The sequence below is a fragment of the Macrobrachium nipponense genome, chromosome 15, assembly GCF_015104395.2.
Source record: "Macrobrachium nipponense isolate FS-2020 chromosome 15, ASM1510439v2, whole genome shotgun sequence".
Taxonomy (NCBI): domain Eukaryota; kingdom Metazoa; phylum Arthropoda; class Malacostraca; order Decapoda; family Palaemonidae; genus Macrobrachium; species Macrobrachium nipponense.
Genome location: NC_087208.1, coordinates 38,129,558 through 38,145,595, shown reverse-complemented (window position 1 = coordinate 38,145,595; position 16,038 = coordinate 38,129,558). Strand labels below are relative to the sequence as shown.

General features: G+C 35.6%; 1 pseudogene; it reads right to left on the bottom strand.

Annotated features, from left to right (window-relative positions):
• Positions 1 to 6,419: 6,419 nt before the first annotated feature.
• LOC135226652 (uncharacterized) lies at positions 6,420 to 14,431 on the bottom strand (annotated as a pseudogene).
• Between the last annotated feature and the right edge of the window lie 1,607 nt (positions 14,432 to 16,038).

The following is a 16,038-nucleotide window of genomic DNA, read 5'->3' as shown; positions in this document are numbered from 1 at the left end:
TATATATATATATATATATACTATATATATATATATATATATATATATATATATATATATATATATATATATATATATAAAATATATATATAATTGAATAACGAAAATATGGAACATGATGAATATGTAAATATCTATGAAGACAAAATCCACGAAGGTAAGTGAAATGACGGGTTTCTATAATGCCTTTCGACTTCTTGTCCTTTACTTAGCAGACTGATGAGATATAAAAATAAGTTCACAAAGAAAGCTCGTATAAATGACATATAAGGATTACAAAGAAAAAATATACCAGGAATATATATATATATATATATATATATATATATATATATATATAATATATATATATATATATATATTTGAATAAATAATTAGTCTCACCTGAACTGTACTTAGACCTATGAGTAGAAAAGCAATGCCAACCAGGCCACTCGATTTTCATTTTGTGGTTTTATTCACTCTGAAAATGATTTAGTTTGTGTTATTCAATGTAATGACTATTTTTAATTGAAAGTGGGAATTTTTTATTTATTTTTTTAATATTCAATAAGTTTTTTACTAAGTTTTTCTCTTTTATGAGTTAGGTAATTCTAAGGTCTAAGTCACCATGAGTTACTGAAGAAATTATAGAAATAATTATTAAAATTATATATATATATATATATATATATATATATATATATATATATATATATATATATATATATATATAGAAACGGGGCAACCGCCCCCCGTTATCCACTTTGGTAGCAATAGCCAGAAGCGGAAGGCAAACTGGGTTTTTGGTAACACTTTCCCCTCCCCCCCTCTCTCTCTCAGACATAGGCAATAGCCCCCCGCTCTCTCTCTCTCTCGATAACCTCTCCTCCATTTCATTAGGTCATCAAATCAGAGTCGTGCATTACAAAAATAGACATTTATTGGAAGCAGAGCATTAATTGAATAACTCAGATTCTTACAGGATAATTAAATGGAATGATAACTCAAAGTTCAGATCACACAGATAACCCCCAGGTATTTTAATAGCCTTAATCAGTAATTAGTCACACCATTTATCCCTTCTCCAAAATATAGTTCCCTCCACACAGTCGCCTCCACTAGGACACAGTCCCCATCACTAGATCCGCCTGTTTAAAAGAACAGGAACACACACTAGTGAGCATACACAATTGCAAAGACAAAGTCAAAAGATTAAATGAAATAGAACATCTTTACAAAATATCAAAAATACAGTCAAGCCACAACTTTGGTTAAAGCACAATAATTCTTACCCATCTCCAGCCTAGAATCTCCAAGCACTCTTAAAAGGAAACTCTTTGGCCTACGCCATCGTGGCTCTGCCTTTCTCGCACAGACCTCCCCGTGAGTCTCTCTATGCCATTATGAACGGACATAGCTCATACGGACGCACGAATTCACACTCTTCGTCCACGCCCTGAACCACTCTATACTGGTTTTCAAAGTCACCTTCTCGAACGCCCATAACTACAGGACGATCACTGACCTGCTTAGTAAGGATCTTAATGTCACACCATCCCAAAAAAGAGTTATCAGCATTCTTAAGCTGTCGCTCGGACTCTCTGTCTCTAAGGAAGTTAAAAATGATGAGTCTAAATATCCCCCATTTTTACATACATACACACACACACACACACACACACACATATATATATATATATATATATATATATATATATATATATATATATATATTAAGTTTCACCAGTGATTTTTTTTCTATTTTGAAACTGAAAATATTCCGTGATATTTTTTCCTCATTTATTGAAGACTGAAAACATTATCACCCGTCCATATCCCTAGATAATGTTTTAAGAGTCTGTAATGTTTTAGAATTATTAAGGTTAGGTCTTATGAAATTAAAACAATTCCGATGTATCTGAAGCCTGCATGGGTGCCTATAGGTTCTAACGCTAAAGGGAGCCAATGCTATTTAGTATAGTTAATTATAGCAACTCCATCTTAGCCCTATAGGCCTAGATCTCGAATTCAACCAACTTCTGTGATTTTTTGTTTTTATTCAAGTTGTGTTGACTGATTTTATTGTTTTCATTAACAGCACAAACAGCGTTAGGCCTAGAAAAATGCAGGTTCCATGCCATGCTGTGTGAATTATACGTGAATAAGCAATGCTCTCAAACTCCCGTTCCAGAATTTATGAATTTCCTTGTCTCTTCAGTGACGAATTAGTGAGAGCAGGTCTACAAGACCATAAATTCGCTCTTTAATGACTGAAAGATTGTTTTGAAGCTAAAACAAATGACGGAAGAATACTGAAAATGAGGAACAATTATTGTGAGGATCGAAGTCTGTGAGTGAACTCCCATTGGTGAGAAATGGAAAAAGACTTTAAAGTTTTATTTTACTCTAAAGCACAATTATGGAAATCAATTCGTGCAACGTAATTAAAAACGATGAAAATAAAGAATATACGACGGAGAGAACAAACTTAGTTTGAAGAAGCCATGGAAAACATAGAGTAATTATTTGTTTAACACGGCCTTACTTATGGAGACCATGCTAGAAGGTTTATATAGTTAAGTTCAAAATATGCTCCACAGAACAGTCCTTTTTTTCCATAAAATATCAACCAGATAAATTATAAGTTCATTTAAGTGAGGTTAATATGAAAAACGTTTAAAATAAATGGGCTGATCATGATGCTTGAATGGAACCTCCTAAATTAGACCAACGAAGATCTCTGAAAAGTCAGCAAAATGATAAGAAAAATACGTAATAAATCTAATAAACCCACAATACTCAACGGTTCTAAAAAATACAAATACAAATCACAAATATAACAATGTATGGCCATTCATGGAATTAGCGCTCCTCCGCAAAAACAATAATTATAATAAAAACTCTCTTACCACAAACCTTACCCGTTACTGTCACGTAGGGCCTGGGTAAGTTTTATATTGTTTTTTTTTTTTTGATCTCTCTCTCTGTGTCTCTCTCAGTGGTTGCAAAACTCAGACTGAGCGATGCAATGGTTGATTGCGATAGACTTTCTGTCCCATAACAAAGACTAAGCACGCCATTGGGTGGCAGGGATGGACGCATGCGCAGGGAACTAAATCGTAAGAGAGCTTCCAGCCAATCATTACCGTCGAGTTAATAGATTCTGTTGGTTAATGAAATGATAAATTAGAAAGACTGTTAAATAATGCTTGCTGAGGATTAGCCATTTTCAGCTAGGACGAATCTGATCATGAATAGATAATTGTTTGCGGTACGTAGCCGAAGATGAATCATAGACTATAGAGATTCGAGGTCAGCCGTCCAACATGGCTCGATAGATCAAATGCTGTTTGCCACGACTGATTAATAAATGCAGAAATTAATATATAACGGCCATGAATATACAACCACATATGTTTATTTCCTGACCTCTGTTTTATCTTGAATTTGTTTTAGCGGATTTCTCAAAATCGTTTCGGTTTTTAAATAAACTTTTTTTCTTTTTTTTTTATATATTAACTCCTAACGTCTTTGCATGCTCTCTGGTTTATTTCGTTGTGTAGATATTTATCAATAACGCAAACAGCAAGCCTTGGTTTCAAAATCTTAATCTATAAATTATATTTAAACCTTAATTTAAACCGGTTTTTTAATCTTACAATGTTAGGCCTATAAGTTGATTCTCCATGTCTTCGGATGCTCTCTGGTTCATTTCGTTATGTAGGTATTTATCAATAACGCAAACAGCAAGCCTTGGTTTCAAAATCTCAATCTAAATTATATTCAACCCTTAATTTAAACCGATTTTCTAATCCTAAAATGTTAGGCCTATAAGCTGATACTCCATCCCTCTACAGGGAAGCCATATAGGCCTACAGGCGTGAGCTTGTAGTGGATACAATGAAGAAGTATAAATCTCGGATACATGGCCATATCCGGAACCTCAGAGCAATCTCGGATAGGCCATAAAAGGCAAAAATTAATATATTCCGGGCTTATTTTTTTCATATTTGTTTACATTGCTTTAAAAATGCAAACAAACAAGTTCCCTAACAAAGACAGAAGCAACTGATTAGTATACGCATAGAATATTTCTCAAAAAGGGACAGATACGACAGGTATAATATATATTTTTAAAATTTCACGTTCTAAGGGCATTTTTAAATCGATTTTATGACAGTAAAATTCATTTTTCCTCAATTTTCAGACGGTATGAAGGATTATTCTTGTCGTGATAACTCAGAATCCTACTTATTTTTTTTGAGCGAAAAGCTGTACTAGCATATACAAATACATCCATACAATATCTAAGAATGTCTTGCATGTTCTTATATCCATTTTTCGTTGAAAAAAAAAATATTCTTAGTGCACTTTTGAATATCAATACATAGTTTGTTATTCTTCTATACTCTGCTCTTGTCCTACGGACACTGAACATTCTTTGAATAATAATTCACGTCTATATACATCTACCGTCTACAATTTGTCCTACGTCAAATGATAAAAAAAAAGAAAAAAAAGAGGCAGTATTCACGGACTTATTGACGAAGTGAGCGTCTCACAGAGGTTCCTAATGATTATTTCAAGTGGGAGCTGTCGCCAATATCTTGATTAAGACAAAGGCGGCCTTCAGGCTCCGAGGGAAACTTTTGCACACGACGTGAATAATAAAACTGACGAAGAATGACGTCCTCTACGTAAGGCATTGGATGTCATCGAGATCTTTCGCCGTTGATGAGGTACCTATACGAGTATAACACAGGTCTGTACCGATTGGGGGATTCGGGGGATGGGTAGAATGAAACCAACGCCCTCCCCACTCCTCCCTAAATTTCTCGAAGTCCATAATTTCAAATATTTCATCTTGTATATACCTATACATCCAATGACATTTATAGAAGAAAAGGTCGTTTTTGGGAGAAATGGCCCCCCAAACATGAAAAAGTTAGAAAAAAACTGGGTGCGGGCCGCATATTCCTGAAGTCTGGATGGAAATAGACCTTCTCGGATATTAGAACCAATCAGAGCGTGTTTTGTAGCGGTGACGTCGTGAGACTCCGCCCTCCCAGCGCTACCACGTATACGCTTTTTCTTAATTCTTGCAGAAGAACAAGTTATTTTAATCTTATATAATAGGTTAATATTGGTCAATATAGTTATTATAGATGTATACAGAAAATATGTATCAACTATGTTGTACCAGCTAATATTTACGCTGGCGCTTATGCATCATAAGTTACTGAGATATGCAAGACATATGGGACCATTGCTCAGTGAAACACTTCATTACATAATAATTCATGCAGAAGCACCAGTTTTGAGAATTATCTTGTGAGAGGTTATAATATTGGTAAATATAATTATTAAAAAAAGTACCGAGATACACAAGTTATATGGCTGGCAACATTGCTCAATGAAACACACCATGTCAATCAGCTGTTTCGTTACGTAATACTTCACCCATTGAAAAAATGACTCAACTACTCATATTGGCCTCAACACTTATAGGCATTTAGTACATGAAGTAGGCTGACAGTTTAAAATTTTAGTTATCTTGAATTTTATTTGGAATCATTGTACCCTTCAAAATGCACAAATTTTGCCCTGTCGATCATATATATTTCTTCTGCAAGTTGATTTGTTCTTTGGTGCTTATATACATATATTTTCGATTGTCGTTTTGACTCAATGTTTTTGAAATGTACATATTTAGTCAGGTTAGGCTAGAATACGCTGGTCATTCATGTTCGGAAGTATACATGGTGTGAGACAGGAAATATAGACCTTTATTTTAGTCGCTAGGGGAAATCTATGTTGCAATAAAAAAAGCATATTCTTTTAATAATATCCAACGGAAATGAGTAGCAAATTCATTCTAGTCAATGAAAATTATACCAGAAAAATTTTTCAATTTGCACAGATATGTAATAAAGCACAAATTTACGCTGTGTATTACAACCAAGGCCATGCTCAGGTTTTGTTGTGCAGATATCCTAAACTATGCAAAATTATTGCTTTGCTTATATTATACATATTGCCATTGCAGCCTCGGATACCAAAAAGCTTTCCTTTGCTGATATTTCACTGTAAATTTTAAAATCAACTGCATAGCTTGGAATATAAGAAAAAGAAAAACAAATTGTTTACAAAAGATTATTTTATGCAAAAGTTTATTATATACAAAAGAGTATTCACACTGTACATCATACCAAAGTTGATTGACTCCAAACTGCACAGTTCCATTGTCAACCAGATACAATAAAAATGGAATAATTCATGTCTTAAGAGCTATAATAAATACATAAAATTAATACGTTGCCTTAACACTAATCAAAAACTATTGTGAAGTGTGAGAAATATGAATTCGAAAATGGGATTCCTATTTTCCATTTGAATCAAATATATTAAAAAAAAAAAAACATAAATATAACTATTTTTCACTTAATGATGCCATGAGATGTCCCATTGGCCACGTTGCAGGAAATGTTGTGAGCCAAATTACGGGGACGTTTAGGTTGTGAAGACACAGCACCTGTCGGATGACGGCCTTTACACAGCGGTGCAGCTCCCCTTGGCCTGCCAGTTGAGTGTCTTGCGGTGGAGGTTGGCTGACAAGGTATCTTACCTCGCCCAGCTCCACCATTCCTTATTGCACTTCCAGTGCAATGCAGCAAACTATTCAACTGGCTGTTGCAGGTTTTACGGCCAATCAGACGCCTGTGGAACTTCTTCAGTGCTAGGTCTGTATTGCTATTTCATAGCGTGCACTGACTCTAACTATGGAATCTGCAACATCATGTGATATTTTTCTAGAGGCAAAATCATCATCATCCGAAGATGACATTGTCTCTGTTCTAGAAATTGGATCCTGTGGCTCCTCTTCCATATCCAGATTTTCTGTCTTCTCACTAACAATTTCTTTTATCTCTGCGTTGCCAGTGATCTCAAAGCCGCCATCCTCATTCAACTTTCTAAAAAATGCCACACCAGGGACCTTCTCTTGGTCAACAGCCAAAACTGCTAATCGATGACGACTTTCTGTGCTACTTAAAAATTGCGGGGGCACGGCTGTCATGCTAAACTCGGCACATGCAATTTGGTGCTTGCAAATAGCACCAGTTTGGCCTTGCATGCAAGAGCGCAGTTCAATTTCAAGGTCTACATCATATTTTATGGTTGGATCAGATTCGCTCTGTACTTTATATTTAGAATTGCCAACCAATTCAACGCTGTCTAATACAATCTTGGTCGAGACTATTGGCTTTACATGCCGCCTACTCGAGGCCACATCGACCAATCGTTGCCTCATGTATACATCGAAAATCTCGACATAAACATCAGTAGCTGGGCCGTGTTGTATGCCTTGCATCTGAAAAAAAATGAGAAATAATCCAACTGTTTTGATAAAGTAAAACTAAAAGTAGGGCAGTTCCGTTATTCAAAAATTATGCAGTTTAACCTGAACTTTTGCCAGCATAGTTTAAATATATACAGAATTTTTTTTTCTTAAATTTTTTGCCAATCAGGGGTTTTAATATGTCCCTTTTCTCTCTCTTTTCAAGGTAAGACATTTCATAAAAAATGATTTTCTACACTTACTGACAAATCATGTTTGCCAGATCAATCAATACAAATAACTGCAAAACATCCAGAGACCTTTGACCATAGTATTTTCATTGCAGTATAGAGGTTTCTAATTAAACTGGAGCAACTCTCAGCTTATTGGATACCACTTGTCTTTTCTGTTCCTTTCAATATGCATACTATTGAGCAGATTTTTTCCAAATTTTTTATGCCAATATATTTTTATTATTACTATTATTATTATGTAGTGTCTAAAACAAGCGCATATATATATATATATATATATATATATATATATATATATATATATATATATATATATATATATATATATAATATGTATGTATATATAATATTATAGATATATATATATATATATATATATATATATATAGTATATATGTATGTAGTATGTATTGTATATATATATATATATATATATATATATATATATATTATATATAATATATATATATATATATATATACAGAGAGAGAGAGAGAGAAAGAGAGATACACACACACTCTACTAAGATCAGAGCCCACCAATTTCAGCAAGAGGTCATGGCAACTATCAAGGCAGTGTCATCACTTGCTTAGTGGGAGAACTTCAGTTTTGGGAAATTTCATAGCAATAACATCCACCCAACTCCAACCCACCCTCAGCAACTCTCAAGAAAAGTAAAAGTACATCAGTTAAAAACGCATATGCAGACTCATTAATTATCAAGTATATGTACTTTCTTAAATGATGTAATGACAAATATTACCTGTATAAGTACTTATGAATCCTTACCTACTGAGAACAATATCCTTGATTATGCACATTGTTGACTCGCAGAAATATTTTATATGGTTCCCTCGTAACAATGTACCAGCTCGAAAAGCTATTACCCAATCTTCCTTCCTTTCACCAAGGATGCCACATAAGTGAAAGTAAAGAAAATATGCTCATTAAAAACAAGATTTAAATATGCCAAAAGGAAATTAAAATGGTTAATTAAACAGCAGGACATACAACTTGCAATTTCAAAAGTAAACTTATGTGATAGAATCCATTTTCTTTTCAATTCTGTTCAACTCTTCATTCAAAAGGATCAAAGACCTTGGATTTCATACCAACTTGTTGAATTATAAACAATGGTAACTGACTTTACACTTTAATGAACTATACAAAAAAGGACATTTATAGGGACAGATAGCTGAAGCAATAGTGCACTGAATGCTTCTAAAGCTGGGCTATTTCACATTACCTTTTGAAAATAGGATATGTAGCCATGAGAGAACAGGATTGGAGAGACTGCCACACTTTATTAAACTCTGCTTTTGAACTAGCATGAACAAGACTTTTCATGGCAGCCATCAGGTCTTGACGATTATCCTTTGAATTCTATGTTTAGAATCTAATAGCCAACGCCATACCTGCTGAGGCAGGTGGAAAATACATAGGAAACGTTTGCTGTGGGCCAAGTTGCAGCTAGACTTTTTCTTTCAGCTTCACAGTTGTCAGTCAGGAATGACTGTGGAGCTCCTCTGCCATAGAAAGCACATTCACCTAGCATTTCCTCAATCATACCAAAGCCTGCCAAGCACAAAACAGAACATTAAATATAATTTATAGAAAATATTATGACTGGTATGGATGTTAACAAGCAGAATTATAAATTAAATCATCATATTTGCATTATCTGTAATATACAATGGCCTAGTTGGGCACAAACACCTTCTACTAACTGCATTTACACATTGTACTGATATGTGTAAAAACATTATGCAAATACTTCATTAAATTTTGTTCACCAAAGGAGAGTAAGAAAAAAAAGTAGACTAACAAAATTCTTGGAGGTGACTGTGCTTGGCACCAGGAAAGTAGTATCACTTAAAGAGGAATACAAATTAAATTTTTGCTTAGGAAAATATATATTGTATGTACTGAACTTCCATACCATCAAAGCAAAGTCAACAATTAGAAAGATTTTTCAAGAGGTTAGGCGAGTTTCTGAGTGAAGGTAGGAATCTAGTGATAGAATACCTGTAGTAGTTGGAGTGAAGTGCAGTATTAGGATGAAAGTATGGAGCAGACCCATTTGCAATACAATAAGTCATAAGTGGCTCCCCCAAAAATCCCAGGGTCTCGTGAGTGAGCATGGATTTTGTATTTGAAAGCATGCTATTTAGCCATAAAAATCTTCCCAACATGCCTCTGAAAAAATAAAATAAGAATAAAATCATTCATGTAAACTACAAACCTCTGGTCAATGTTGCTTGATCTTGACATAATGTGAACGATAGCTGTGTTCAGTTGGTCTACAGATCCTGTAGCATCTACAAAAACAACTTCCGAGGCTTCTCTAGATGTTCATGAACCCTCCTCATGAAGGGAGTTACCAAAACACCACAGAATCGTTCATCGTTTGTGGCTGCAACTTTAATTTGTACTTCTGGTTATCAGCTGCATACTTGTGGAAAGCTTTAAAACATAGGACACCTGTTCTTTTACCCATTGGGTCCGCATATATTCCACAGATTTGAGAGATGGATTGACATATTTGTTTGCTTGTCCTCTCAAATCATCAACCAAATCTAATTTCATAAGATGGTGTCTGTGAGCTATTGCTGTTGTCATACCTGATAATATCCTAATGTTAGCTGACAATCACATTTCAACACAAAAATAAACCTTACTATAGCAGTTATGATACATATACACATTTCCATATCAAGATCTCAGTGCTTATAATATCTACTACATTCACCGCCACCTTTGAAAGAGTCAAAACTTGGCTAAGATTATCATTTTAAAACAATAGTAACTACAGTAGCATCATTACTGCATTGCCCTAGTATACTCTGCAATCACTGATCCGGTGATCAAGGAAATAACATTTTGAGGCCCTCAAACATGAATATTATTGAAGAACTACTTACATTTCAATCACAGTAGTGAGTCAATGAATTTTATTGTATATTAATAACATCTTTTAGTTAGTCTATTAGAAGAGTTCATGGGTTCATGCTTAGAAGGAATTGGCTTACCCAAACAACCAGTTCCACTTCCTTAAAGGGGGTCTAGCCCCCTATGTTAAGGTAGGGCATTATAGGTGTCTCCTATCATTAGGTGGGGGAGAGCGGGGGAGCCCCTCAGGTTAAGTGGTTTAGATAGCCTATAAATAGGTCAGGCTAGCTAGGCCTAGTTCCTTTTACACCCAGTTACTAATTAGACCCATTTTTGTTTTAGTGACTGAAGGGTTGGATATTTGGAGCTTGAAAGAAATGCATCCAAATGGCATAGGCTACCCTTAGGTTCTCCACAATTTGTCCTAGCAGTGTGTCACAAATTTGGTATTTTGGTCTTGGGGGACAATTTTGATGCCCTATTTATCCTATTTTAGCAATCACTTAGGAGGGTGCAGGTGTCTGCTCCACTCAAATCTAGTTTCAGTTAGCATAAAATTATATAATTTTAAAGCCTTAGTTCCTGTGGACTGAGTACCAAACTTATGGGCTGCCCGAGGACAACTGAAAATTGCCATATTTCAGCACTTTGGTAGGTAAAACTTTATCAAGATTGTGCGGCCTTCTGTAATTCTGAAGTAAGAAGTAGCCTAGGCCAGGCAGGTCCCAATGTACTAGTAACAGATGTTCCAAAATTGATCGTTGAAAAAGTACCGTCACCCTGCAGAGGCTGGGGTCAATGTGTAAATAACGAGTAATGTTTCTTAGGTAGTCAAGCAATAGCCTAGGCTAGCTGTGTCCATAGGGAAAGTAGTGTAGACCACCGAACGGTTGTAGCCCCTTGTATGCAGTGTAGGAGGTCAGCTTGTATGTATGGCAGGGGGTTTGTACGTACGCTAGGATGGATGGATTATGGAATTTAGGGCAGAGCCCAAGTGCTGGGACCTATAAGATCATTCAGCACTGAAATGAAAGTATGGCTAGATGGAAAAATGAGAAATGAAATGAAAATGATAAACTGATGACAATCCTGCGCTTGAACAGGACTGTACATCAGCAAAGGCCATTTTACTCTACCCCCAGCATTCCGATCATCCAAAGTTATGAAAGATCGTTTTGGCCAGGGGGCCATGTGTACGGTAGGGGGTAAGCGCATATGTATTTGTTTGTTTCTATGGCGTTTTTACATTGCATAGAACCACCGTGGTTATTTTAGCAACAGGAGCTTGTATGTAGTATGGTAGGGGGTTAGCCACACAGCCATTTTCATGAATTTCCTTGTGTTAGGCTAATTGCGGTCATCTCTGTTTCCCCCACCCAAAAGAACCTGGTTTCCCAACAGGGATCCCCTTACCTTTTTACGAAAATTACGACAGAAACTCCGATTTTTGCCCTTTAGCCTATTCTGTCTGTGTTCCCTTTCCCCACCCAGGTTTCCTGAAAAGGTCCCCTTACTCTTTGTAGGATAGGCTTTTTTTGTATATATTTTACTGCATGTTTTCGAAAATCAGTCCATCCCAAACATACGTTTTTCGGGTGTAGCTATTTTTGGCTAGACAGGTAGATCACGCAAGCTTTGTAAAGTTTTACCCTTTGGTCTTAGGTAAGGCCTGCCTTTTAGGTGTTAGCCTATTCAGGTATGGTCTAAGACCCTAAGACTAGGTTTTAGGTTAGACTTCTTAAATATGAATGAGTAAAATTACATGGAAAAATACTACTTACCCAGTAACAGTCTTCTTCACACCTTTGTGCTTGATTTGTTGCTGTGATGGCAGAGTAATTTTTGACGAAATAATTTCTTCACTCCAACAGGGTACAGTTTATAGGAGTTGAAACATACAATTCTTGATGTTGTTAATATTTTATCTCCACTTGTCGAAAATCTTCCCTTGATTTAGCATAGTTCGTAAGCACACAAATCTTGATTTTTCTGCAAAATAATATTATGGAAGCCACTGCCTTCAAAATCTAGCAACTCCATAGTGACTAAAGTACAAGTAACACACGACGAAGACAACAGACTAGGAGGACTATAGACTACAGACTCACTCAATTCGGCAGAAGTTACAGAACAGGAACAGCACATGCAGTTTGTTTACATTGAGCAATGGTGCCATATACCTTGCATACTCAGCCTCCCAGTACCTTTTTATAATAATAAGCGCCAGCGTAAATGCTAGCTGGTACAGCATAGTTGATACATATATTCTGTATGCATCTATAATAACTCATATATTTACCAATATTATAACGTATTATATAAGATTAATATTTTCAAAACTGGTGCTTTTGCAAAAATTAAGAAAAGTTTATGTGGTTTTTTTTTTTTGGTAACTTCAAGGAGGGCGGAGTCTCACAACGTCACTACTCCAAAACACGCTCTGATTAGATCTAATATCCAAGAGCCTCAGGCAAGAGGGTATACTTCCATCCAGACTTCAGGAATATGCGTACGGGCCTGCTACAGTGCGATGTTTCAAAATAAGCCTAATTTTTATGGTATTTTAGGCTGAAATTTGTTACAATTCTTACCAGAATACGTAGTGAGAATTTTAATGATAAATTTGTTATAAAATAAAGTAGAGAACAGTAAATCATAGCCATTTAATGGTAGAAAGAAGGAATTTGAAAGGAGAGAGAGAGGAGAGAGAGAGAGAGAAGAGGAGATGATGAGAGAGAGAGAGAGAGAGAGAGAGAGAGAGAATGTGCCTATAACACTTCGAAAACAAATAAAGCTGGATTAGTAAAACGTCGAGTGAATGGCCTCTTATAAACGTTTCATAATATATATATTACATACATATTCAATAATATGTAGGTACAATAAAGATTAAATCAAATAAAAATCTGAGTTTTTTCAAACGAACGTCAATGCATACTACATAAAAATCTAAGCTACATCAAGAGACGAAGCTTGAATAAATAAAAACAGGAATTTCGACTCAGCGTTTACCTCGACATTTAAAATTCCTTCTTCTTTTTTATATTTTACATTTGGAACGTCAGTGAATAATTAGTCTCTCCCGGTGAAAAATTGCATCTCCGTGAACCAAGGAGGACCCATCTGTCGATCCGTCTTCAAGCAAGGAAGGTACCCTTCAAACGGCGTCAGTCAGGCTATCAGTAAGTGTTCTTGTCATACCTGTCAACACGACGAGATGTTGTTTGGGGGAGGGAGGGAGGGAGGGAGGGATGTGGGTAGGGGATAGACTTCCAGTCGTCCAAATGTCCACTGAAAACAGGAAGAAGAAGGAAAACAACAACTACAAGATTAGAAGAAGAAGAATAATAATCTACAAGGAATTTATTCTCATGCAAAACAAAGCATCCTCAAACATATAAATTTTTCATGAGCTAAAACATATTATCTTCTTCAAAATTCTCTCAAGTTCATACAAATCTATTAAGTATTTAACAAATATTGAAGTGTATTCCTTTCTCAGACCACCAGCACGCACCCAGCTATATCTCTCACTATACCTACCCGTTACACATCTTTTTTTTTTTTTTTTTTTTTTTTTTTTTTTTCTCATCCTACTGTTATCTGTTATGTTTATTCTCAATTATTCATGCAAATCACCGCTTCCATTTTTCCACCTTCCATATTAACATTTTTCTACGCAATATACTTCTTTCCATTTACAATCATAACCTTGGTCCTAGACTCGTTATTACTCTCAGCATTCTCCTCCATCCCATATCAGTACTTTATCTTTTTGCAAACTTCAACTTTGCACGCATTCCAGCCTTCCTTTCGCTGACTTCTGGAATAACTCCATCCATAATGATATTGAACGTTCATGGGGACTTATAACTCTTGTCTCACCAAACCAGTGACTCTATGTTACACCCTCACTTTCCATTATAGAATCTTTACTGCTCTCAATAACCTTATTTTCTACAGCATACATTTTCAGCAGTTTACATTGCTTCCCAACCGATGTAGTTACCATATTTCATTTCTTTTACTTCAAACTTCCACATAATTGGCTCATAACAAAACACTTGATCCCACATTAATCTTTCCTGGTCTAAACCTACAGTGTCCTTTCCAAGAAAGTTCTGTTTCTGTTTTTACTTTCTCAAACTAAAATACTAACAAAAACGTCCTCAGGTGTAGTAAGTCAGTCATTCGTATCACCGTTTACCATATACAAGAAACAGTCCAGGTAATTTCTTCTTTAGGAACCATTCCCTTATCCAGATATACCTTAAAGTCCTGGTCAGCCATTTAATTACACTATCACCACCACAGCATCTCTTTAATAATCCTGTTAAATCCAGATGTCTTTCCATTCGTCATCCTCTTAATTTTCCTCCTTACATACTCACCAAACAGATCCACAAACATTCTCAACCTTATACTAACCCTTTACATGCCTGCTTCGTTCAGTAATCTCAAAATAGCCACTTCATCGTCCCAAGAACTGCATTCGCCTAAGACAGTATATGAACATATGAATCTTTCATTCTAGATCCATTTATTTATTAACCTTCCAGTATTAAGATTAGGACGTAAATCAAAGGGTACTCACAAGTGATCAGGGCTAAATGAAGATGATGATGATGAATTAGCTGTGCAGCACAATGTACTCACAATGAAGAATACATGTAAAAATTAGAATACTCTATGTCAAATACAAAATACATTATTCTGTATACCATACCTTAAACTATCATGCTAAACACTTTAATATTATTTCAAAGTTCACTACCAAGATTACGTAAATTAAATGGGTTACAGTACCCACCAGTGAACAATGTTGACAGAAGATATACATACGATGATGAATTAGTTGTGCAGTCCAATGAATGACAATGAAGATCTGACCGCACAGCAAAGCAGAGGAGTTATATTTCCTCTGGGGGTGAATCTTCCCTTTCTTCAGGAGGCACTTCAGGGGTTTTGAGAGGCTTTCGAGGGGCCTTTTTCAGTCTGTGGCGTTTGCTTCTTCATGCTGCTTTGGAGTTTTGTATTGGGCCTCAATAACCCATTAAGGCCATTACTGAACTCCTTCACCTCCTTCGGTGTCCTCATAATTCACACGAAGTCTAAGTACAGCCCGCAATTATCCTCCTCCTTATACCCTGAATCTGCCGAGTATTTGTCCTCTCTGCAGACTGCGGTCAGCTCTTCTAATGTTCTGCTGTCTTTTCTTAATCATTTTCATGTTCCCAAATAACAAATATCATACGCCTTTTTGTATAATTATTTCTAGTCATATTCTTCCAGTCTTATCCTTGTCTGGTTTTCATGTATTGTATTCAGGTCAGCTCATCAATTGGCCTGCAACTTAACAGAAATTAATTAATGCCACTACATATTAGGAGGAGTTGAATCAGACCACCTAGCTAACATTCTTAATTTCTTACAGCTGACCCAAAGAGTTTATTACTTGTAAGCAGTGTACAGCTTTTTCAATAAATAGTAAACATTTAAAAATCTACAACTGCTTTGAAGACCTGAAAAGGTGTAGACAAGAAAAACTTCACTTTAGCATACAGGAAAAAAAAAGAA